Below are 9,199 nucleotides of genomic sequence, written 5' to 3'. Positions count from 1 at the left end.
AGCCACACTCTGGGACAACCTGCCACGGTGGAAAGAGGAAGCTCTGCCTTGTGTCTGTGCGGTCGGTTGGGGGCGGGGGTGGGTGCAGGGTCTGGACAGCCGGGAAAGCAGCAGCCCAAACTTATGGGAGTCAGTAACACTGTCGATGGAACATGAAGTGATTTGAGAGACTAGACGTGTTAACATGGGTACCTGCGATGCATGTACCTCCTACAGATAATGCGTGGAGGGTGTTAGATGAAATGATTTTTACTGGATGTCTGAAGGCGCCTCGCAGAGCGTCTGACCCGTAGCAGGTGCCGGTAACCGTTTGTGAGTAGATATCTGACTGGCGGAGGGAAGGACCCAGTAGGTGCTAGAACCCAGACTGCAGCAGTAACTAACGAAGCAATGCCAGTTGTTCCAGCTGGTTTTGGGGTGGTGCAGGTGGATCTAGGCCCAGCGGTGACCCAGCACTCCCACTGGCATAGCCTGGCAGCTGAGAATGTGGATGCCGGTACCAGCCGTCCTGGGTTCAAATTCCAGCTCATCCTCTTTGAGCATGTTGCTTTATTCTCCATACCCGGGTTTCCCCCACTGTAAAATGGGATAATAACAGCATGGGGTGTGTGTGCGTGTACGAGTGCACACATGCGGGAGCACATGTGTGAAAGGAATCAATATACGTGAGAAGCTTAGAAGCGCGTGAGCAGAGGGTAAGTCTCTGAGGTTATTAGCTATCAGTGTTAGCTGTAATGGGAGCTGTATTCAGACATGTATTTAATAGCCTAAGTCCCAAATATCTCTGAAGTAGAGACAGGCATAACTACTCCAGAGAGGGCCAGGAGTAGCTACCATCATCTGGCCCCAAATCTCCCTTCATGCTGCTCCCAGACTGTTTCCCAGACCACCATTTACCATGTCGCATCGCCTGCGTCTCTGCTTCCTTTTTTGTCCCTCACAGCTTAAAAAACGACTCACAGGGGCAAGTAGGTTCTTAAATAAAATCATGTAGAAAAGTTCAAAGACTTGAGTGCTTCCCAGGCAGAGACGTGACCATTTAGCAAGGGCCGAACGCCCCTCCTCCCATCTAACCCCAGTGTCATTTCTCGATGTTTGGCCTTTATCTTCCCCGTTTATGGAGCGGCCCTTCATCCCAGGGGGGCTCCGCAGTCCCCACAAACACCCCACCGTTGCCAGGAATGGAGGAATTCGGTGTCCACCCTGAGCCATTGGGAAGGATGAAGCCGGGTGGAATTCCAGAACCTTCTCCGGCGCGGCCACTGCAGAGGCCCCCAGGGCCCCCAGCTTCCTCCGCAGAGGGAGAGGGGGAATTTCCGGCTGGGACCCTTGGGCAATCCCCCGGCTGTTACCCAAACAGTCACAGGGCCGGCCGCGGACACAGGGTGCGAGGCCTTCTCTGAAGGCGCATCCTCAGAGGAGATGTGAAGGGGGCAGAGCGACTGGATAAAGGGAACTTCTGGGCTGGCTTTGTCCAGAAATTTCCTGTCGAGTGTTTCACTTCACGTTTAGGAAAGGATTGAGGAACTCTTGGGAATCTGGTTAACAAGGTTAGACCGGCTGAAGAGAAATTCTACCCCCGAGTCTCCCTCCCCGTGGCCTCCCACAATCCGGCGTAGAGGCAGGAGCCAGTTTCCAGAAAGGCCCTCGGCTTCCCGTCTTGTCTTTGTGCCTCAGCTTTGTGGTGGTCCTCGCATGCACTTGGCATTGTCTCCCCCCAGCCCCCACCCCCTCCCAGGGTGTATAAAAAAGAGAAAAAAAAAAAAACAACAGGAAATACAGGAAGTGGCCCCTCCGCCTGCATGCCCTGGGCTCTGTGGACTGCACCGTCCCCAAACGCTTTCTCAATGCTTCCAGCGCTTTCCACCAAAAACCTCCCCCGACCCCCACCCGAGACAGGCAGGTGGAAATAAAGCACCAGGCCCAGCCAGCTAAGAAAATACTGGGATATCAAGCATGGCTGAAAGGGCGTGCAGGAAGAGTACACGGTGTTCAAAGCCGGTGTCTTCTCGGCCCTCCTCCCTGGGTTTTTAAAGAGCAGATTTGGGAAGACCGGAGAGAAAGAAAGAGTACGGGATTTTCTTTTCATTTCATGGATCCTTAACCCATATTTAATGCAGACTCCGGATTTTAGACACAGCAAGTGTGCTTGTAATTATTTCAAACAGTTAAAAAAGCTAGTTAATGATGTTCAACATAAGTAATCATGTTAAATAGTAAAATTTAATTTCTTAAAAACTTAAATCCTCATATCTTCTGGAATGCATTGTACTGTAGGATGTCTGAGTAAATTAAATTCTCTCCCGCACACTAAAGCATCAATTTCCTTATGGTAATTATCTGCTAGATTGGATCTGTCAGAGGCAGGGAAGCAAGCCTGACATTATACCCTCTTTACAAAAAATGATTACAAAAAATTAAGACGAATGAGTAAAATTAAGGCCGCGGCTGGTAAGCCTCCATAAAGCTCTCATGGATCACTCTACATAAGATACCATTGTGCTGGGGACTAAGCTTTTAATGACTAGCCGTATAATCAGGGAAGTCCATTAAAGGACAGGAGAAGTAACCGATCACAAAGATAACAACCAGAAATGATTTTCCGCCAAGGAGAAGCAATTTATTATACACAAAAACGCATTTCTAACGGAAGTGTCTAGAGAGAGGAGCAACTCGCTGGAGATGGCAGAATTCCTGTCCTGGGAAGTTGGACAAGGGGTTGGTGGGGGGACACTTGGGGTCTGGCGGGCTCTGCAAGGTCCCCTGGGGCGCTTCGCAGGTTCAGAGACCGGAAGTCCCCTGGGACTACAGAGCATGCTGGCCTCCTGGAGCCGCTGATTTGGACACAGAAAGGCTCAGTTTGAGGCTGGACTCACACTGGCTGTGCCGCGTCGTTAATCTGCTGGGTAAAGCCAGCCATGTGTGAAAGCACTCAGGGAATCTAATTGCTTGGCTATCACGGCCTGCACATTCCTGTAATTAACTTGAAGGCTAAGGAAAAAGAAAAATCCCCATGGAATCCCAAGGAGAGCTGCCCTGTCTCCAGATGTCAAACAACAACAACAACAACAACAACAAAAACATGACTTGGCATTCAAGGCCCTGGAGCGTCCACCACCCGTCACCTCCAGCTCTCCCCTCCTCACCCTCCAGATTTTTCTCTCTGCCAGCCCCACGCATCCCTTTGTCTGGGCTTCTCCCTCTACCTGTCCATCTCGAAGGACACCCGCGTCCCTCTGTATGATGGGATTGTTGCTTCTGTCCCTCTCCAGCAGCTGTCTACTGCATGATTTTCTGCAAGTTACCCATCTTCCCGGGACCTCAGCTTTCTGATCTGTAGAATGAGATTGTTATGACAACACAGCCTCTTGGGTTGACTGTGTGCATTAAGGATGCACTGGGCTCGATGTGCGGTGGGCTGTACGGAGCCCAGGTGGGGTTTGTGACAAACCGTGGCCTCACCTGGCTCTGTGGTGCCTGTGCCCATCATGGGCCCTGTGAGCAGAGAATGTGTTTCATCATAGTTTCAGCACCAAATACAACCACTGACAGGTAGTATGTTCTTTAAAGGATGGTCCAATGAAAATGGAAAGGATTGACATTTTTCTCATCTTGAGTGAAAACCAGGGGCAATGAATTCTCATGTCAAAGCCTCAGTTTACCAGCATTTTGAAAGCTCTCGAGGAGCTGGTCTGTGCCTTCTTGGGTGTCGGGCACTCGGGATTTGCTCTCTGACACTGCACTGTGGGAGATGATTTCCCCTTGATCACATTGGGAACCCAGATCGCTTTATTGGCCAGGGACACACAGGGCAGTTCTGAGGTGATCCCTGGGAGCCAAGGCAGCCTTCTTTGGGTGGCCCCTGGTGGGGCTTAGTCTTGCTGAGCCTGCTCCCGCCACCTCTAAAGAGTGTGCCCAGTCCAAGGTCTCTCTACATTGCTCGTGCCCTGCACACAGTGAGAGCCTTTCCGTATCACAGAGATCCCTGCTCATTCTGAAGCTGAGTTTCTGCATGATAACTTCTCTCTGGTGTGCTCAGGGAAAAAGAACTGCTTTCCCTGAACTTTGGTAATATTTCCACGAGACCATTGATGAAATTATAGTGCCGGCTAACTGGATATGTGCCTGTCTCCCCAGGTAGCTAGCTAGGGAGAGAAGAGTCACAGGGTGTATTTTCTATTCTCCATTTACATCCAAATGTTCTGGAAGCCTGTCCTGGTGTAACCCAACACCCAAGAGAAAATCAGTGTACTCTCAGGTGACCATGAATATACCAGGCTTTCAAGAGATGGTGCACCTGTGCAGAAGTTGTGTACCTGTCCAATGGAGCAAGTGTCCTTCCCTCTTAACCCTGGCACCCAGGACATTTGCTCATTCCTCTCCAGCCTTCTCCCATCTGTCTTACTGCCAATATGGCTCATTTCTCTTAGCACAAGCTTTTTTACTGTGGTAAAATACACCTGACATGAAACTCGCCATCTTAACCATTTTAAAGAGTACGGTTCAGTAATGTTAAATACATTGACACTGTTGTGCAACTTTCAGAGCTTTTCCATCTTGCAACACTGTAGCTCTGTCCCCATTAAACAATAGCTCCACTTCTCCCACACTCCCAGCTCCTCCAAGCCACCACTCTGCGCTTCTGTCTCTATACATCTGGCTTCTCTAAGTACCTCGTTGATGGAGTCACACAGTATTTGTCCTTCTGCAACTGGCTTATTTTACTAAGTGTCATGTCCTCAAGATTGCTCCATGTTGTAGCACGTGTCAGAATGTGATTGCTTTATAAGGTTGAATAATATTCTAGTCTATGTGTATCGAACCTTTTGCTGTCCATTCATCCTTGGGTAGACACTTGGGCTGCTTCCCTTTTTTGGTTATTGTGAACGATGCCAGCACGCATGGGTATGCCAATATCTCTTTGAGAGCTGCTTTCAATTTTTTTGGATATATACCCAGAACTGGATGGCTGGATCAAAATTTTAATTTCTTGAGGAACTGCTATAATGTTTTCCATAGCTGCTATCCCATTTTACATTCCCACAATAATGTGCAAGAATTCTCATTTCTCCACATCTTCAACAACACTTGTTTTTTTTTGGGGGGGGGTTGTCTTTTTTGTTTTTGTTTTTGATAGTAGTCATCCTAAAGGGCATGTGGTAACATCTTACGGGGGTTTTAACTTGTATTTCCCAAAGGAATATTTTTATGTGCTTGTTGACCATTTGTGTATCTTAGTTAGAGAAATATCTATTCAAGTCATTTGCCCATTTTTTAAATTGAGTTATTGTGGTGTTGAGCTATAAGAATTAGTTATAAATCCTATCCTTATCAGATACATGATTTGCAAACATCTCCCATTCTGTAGGTTGCCTTTTTCACTCTGTCAGTTGTGTCTTTTGATGCACAGATGTTTTTAAGTTGATATGGTCCCACATATTTATTTTTAAAATTTTTTGTCAGTGCTTTTGGTGTTTGGCCCACAACATAATTGCCAAATCCAAATTCATGAGGTGTTTTCTTTTAAAAGCTTTCTAGTTTAGATCTTATATTTAGTTTTATTTTATCCATTTGGGGAAGTTTTTAACATGATGTAAAGTCAGGGTTCAACTTTGCTCATAGCAGAAGTTTTGTCCTGACAAGTTTTAGACTTTCCCCCCCATTTATAAGACACAACTTCCCCATAAAGGAGAAGGAAGTTTAAAGATGAAAAGAATATCCTCACCCCCAAACTACTAGAACTCATACAGCAATTCAGCAACGTGACAGGATACAAAGTCAATGTGCAGAAATCAGTGGCTTTCTTATACACTAACAATGAAAATAAAGAAAGGGAAATTAGAGAATTGATTCCATTTACTATAGCACCAAGAACCATAAGATACCTGGGAATAAACCTAACCAAAGAGGTAAAGGATCTATACTCGAGGAACTACAGAGCACTCATGAAAGAAATTGAAGAAGACACAAAAAGATGGAAGACCGTTCCATACTCTTGGATCGGAAGAATAAACATTGTTAAAATGTCTATACTGCCTAGAGCAATATATACTTTTAATGCCATTCCGATAAAAATTCCACTGGTATTCTTCAAAGAGCTGGAGCAAATAATCCTAAAATTTGTATGGAATCAGAAGAGACCCCGAATCGCTAAAGAAATGTTGAAAAACAAAAATAAAGCTGGGGGCATCATGTTACCGGATTTCAAGCTTTATTACAAAGCTGTGATCACCAAGACAGCATGGTACTGGCATAAAAACAGACACATAGACCAGTGGAACAGAGTACAGAGCCCAGATATGGACCCTCAACTCTATGGTCAATTAATCCTTGACAAAACAGGAAAAAATATACAGTGGAAAAAAGACAGTCTCTTCAATAAATGGTGCTGGGAAAACTGGACAGCTATATGTAGAAGAATGAAACTCAACCATTCTCTTACACCGTACACAAAGATCAACCCAAAATGGATAAAAGACCTCAACGTGAGACAGGAATCCATCAGAATCCTAGAGGAGAACATAGGCAGTAATCTTTTCGAGATCAGCCACAGCAACTTCTTTCAAGATATGTCTCCAAAGGCAAAGGAAACAAAAGCGAAAATAAATTTTTGGGACTTCATCAGAATCAAAAGCTTCTGTACAGCAAAGGAAACAGTCAACAAAACAAGGAGGCAACCCACGGAATGGGAGAAGATATTTGCAAATGATAGTACAGACAAAAGGTTGATATCCAGGATCTATAATGAACTCCTCAAACTCAACACACACGAAACAAGCAAACATATCAAAAAATGGGAAGAAGATATGAACAGACACTTCTCCCATCAAGACATACAAATGGCTATCAGACACATGAAAAAATGTTCATCATCACTCCCTCAGGGAGATTAAAATTAAAACCACATTGAGATATCACCTTACACAGTTAGAATGGCCAAAATTAACAAAACAGGAAACAACATGTGTTGGAGAGGATATGGAGAAAGGGGAACCCTCTTACACTGTTGGTGGGAATGCAAGTTGGTGCAGCCTCTTTGGAGAACAGTGTAGATATTCCTCAAGAAATTAAAAATAGAACTTCCCTATGACCCTGCAATTGCACTCCTGGGTATTTACCCCAAAGATACAGATGTTGTGAAAAGAAGGGCCATCTGTACCCCAATGTTTATAGCAGCAATGGCCACGGTCGCCAAACTATGGAAAGAACCAAGATGCCCTTCAATGGACGAACGGATAAGGAAGATGTGGTCCATATACACTATGGAGTATTATGTCTCCATCAGAAAAGATGAATACCGAACTTTTGTAGCAACATGGAAGGGACTGGAAGAGATTATGCTGAGTGAAATAAGTCAAGCAGAGAGAGTCAGTTATCATATGATTTCACTTATTTGTGGAGCATAACAAATATCATGGAGGACAAGGGATGTTAGAGAGGAGAAGGGAGTTGGGGTAAATTGGAAGGGGAGGTGAATCATGAGAGACTATGGACTCTGAAAAACAATCTGAGGGGTTTGAAGTGGTGGGGGGGGGAGGTTGGAGTACCAGGTGGTGGGTATTATAGAGGGCACGGTGAAAAAATAATGAATACTGTTTTTCTGAAAATAAATAAATTGAAAAAATTAAAAAAAAAGAATATCCTGAGGCACAAAGACAGTCTCACTCTGCCAATATTGGTATCCACAACACCCAGCTAAACAGACCTTTGTAGAATGAGTACAGATTTCTATGGGGATTAAGACCAATGCATGCAATGGGCTTGCACCACAGTCTTCCCAGCTCGAATGCTTTGTGTGTAGACCAGAATCTTGCTCCATAATGGGCATTTCTGCCTGGTGAACACTCCCATCATCCTTGTGGGCTTGGGGTGTGAGGGAAAGTGCCCTTTCTGATGTCTGAAATGGGTGATCAGAGTCCATACACCAAGGCAAGGCCCTTGAGACTGGAGAGAGTACAGGTAAGTTGCTAGTTCAGTGCATAGGAATGAGACCAGAAACAGGAAGGAGCCAGAGAGTGGAGAGCTGTGAAGACCTAGGAGCCCGTCAGAACAGGTGGAGTGGCCGTGGGATGACTGCCATGAAGCCCATTATTCCTGCCTCTTGTGGGCACCCCTCCGGAGGCCAAAGGGCACCAAGTCCTTGGATCCTGGGAAAGATGGCATGGGCAGTCCCAGGGAATGGAGACCTGAGCAAGCTGGCCTTGGGGTCTGGCCATGGGTTCTTGAGAACAGCTGGCATAGAAACATAGCTGAAGCTGACTGGATACCCTTGGGTTACTTTTCTCTCTGCTACCCCACCTGCATTCCCCAAAGCCCCACTCAGTGACCCATTGGGTGGGTCTTGGTCAGGGCCTTAAGATTGTGACCTACACCCTGAAAATATAAGAACTGATGTCCATGTTCAGCAAAACCCCATGACCTGGCTTTGTGGCCAGCACACGCCCTATGAACTCCGCCTGCAGGATTCTGTTTGGGGAAGTAGATGCATGATCAGAAAAAACACACAGATGTCCAAGTAATCATCAGTCACTCATACCTATAAGCCCATCAGGCACCTAAGGTATGATATCTTTCTTATGGGTGCTTCCTAGTTGGCTGATAGGGTCAGGAAGATTCTAGTTACTCATGGTATCCTCAAGACAGAGGTGGGAAAGGACTTAGAAAATCCTCAGAACCAACCTCCTCAATCTGCGGAGGGCATCTGAGGCCCAGAGGTGCCCTGTGACTTGCTGGAGATCATGCAGCTTGCTGACAGTCGACGTCACTGACTGAGGCCAGATTTCGTTTCTGCTCCTATGATTCCTTATCAGCCAAATGGCAAGATGTAAGGATTTCTGAGGCTAATGTAAAAAAAAAAAAAAAAAGGCAAGCATACTTACTGACTTATTATAGCAAATCCTTTGCCTAAATAATTCTGTGTTATTTACCTAAGTTGTAATTATTTAATTGGCTGAAAACAACATTTTGACAGGATAGCTGTGCATACACAGCACTCAATCATTGTGTAGCAATCTCACTAACAGAGAAGCACAAAGTGTGCTTCAAAGAGAACTCCAGAATGATCTGGTATGTTCAGACGAGATCGTGCCTGCAACAGGATATCGAGGGAGCAGGTTTCCAGCAAATGACCAGATGGGGACTCTTCTTTTGAGCTAAAATATCCGAAAACCAGTTTCACGTGGAAGGCTATGGAAAGATA

Source organism: Mustela nigripes, chromosome 4 (genome assembly GCF_022355385.1).
Source record: "Mustela nigripes isolate SB6536 chromosome 4, MUSNIG.SB6536, whole genome shotgun sequence".
Taxonomy (NCBI): Eukaryota; Metazoa; Chordata; class Mammalia; order Carnivora; family Mustelidae; genus Mustela; species Mustela nigripes.
The sequence above is the reverse complement of the archived record's forward strand: the minus strand, read 5'-3'. Positions refer to the sequence as shown.